Below are 1,031 nucleotides of genomic sequence, written 5' to 3' on the forward strand. Positions count from 1 at the left end.
CTCCGGTGACCATTTGGTCACCCCGGCGAGTCCAACGCGTTCACAGAACCCAGTAGAGCATCCCTAGCGCCTCACTTTGCTCGACTTCGAGCTCCAGCACCACTCCCGTGCACGACCGAACCCCGGCGGCCGCAGCCGAGCTCACCGCCGTCGATTCCGGCCACCCCGACCCCAACGGACTCCGCCAAGAGCCGCGGGTCGTCCTCAGCTTCACTCCGGTGATCTCCGCCGTTCATTTGGTGGCCGAAACGACCAAAACCACTATCGCCGCCGCACTGTTGGTCGCCGCCGGCCAGAACTCCGGCGAGCTGACGTGGCCTAGTTGATTAACCACTAATCCACCACCTACTGACGCTGACAAGTGGGCCCCAGGGCTTAGTCAAAGCTAACCAGCCTGGGGTCAACGCGGGATTAGCCCCTGTGACACTGACGTGTGGACCCCACACGTCAGGTTTGACCCGAGCCAGCCCTGTTGACCTGCTGATGTCACTGTGATGTCAGGCTGACGCAGTAGTTGAATTTCTGGATTTAAATTAAATCAGGAAATTCCAGAATATTAGTTAAACTTCAATAATCCATAACTTTTATTCTGTAACTCCAAATTGGACAAATTATATATGAAAAATGATCAGAAAAATCCAATCTATCCATCTGTACTATTTTCATGCATGATCAAACAAGTTAAATTGATGTTTTAATCAGAACAAGGAAAAGCACTTTAAAAGGCCATAATTGAATTTGGAATTTGAATCTTTGATTCAAATTTGCTCAAACACTTCTGGCTTTAGTTGCATTAGCCCAACACACTCATATTGCCATGTTTCATGCATGCATCATATTGTTGCACATTGTTTGGTGATGCCTGTGTATCGTTATCCTTTGCGACAGGATCTGTTCCCGAGGAGTACCGTGATTACCCTAACGAAGAACCGTATCCGTGCAACGAACCATCAGGCAAGCAACCAACCATTTGATCATATCAATACAATCCCATGTTCTCGCTCCTGCTCTCTTTTACTGCATTAAGACAA

Source organism: Triticum aestivum, chromosome 5B (genome assembly GCF_018294505.1).
Source record: "Triticum aestivum cultivar Chinese Spring chromosome 5B, IWGSC CS RefSeq v2.1, whole genome shotgun sequence".
Classification (NCBI taxonomy): domain Eukaryota; kingdom Viridiplantae; phylum Streptophyta; class Magnoliopsida; order Poales; family Poaceae; genus Triticum; species Triticum aestivum.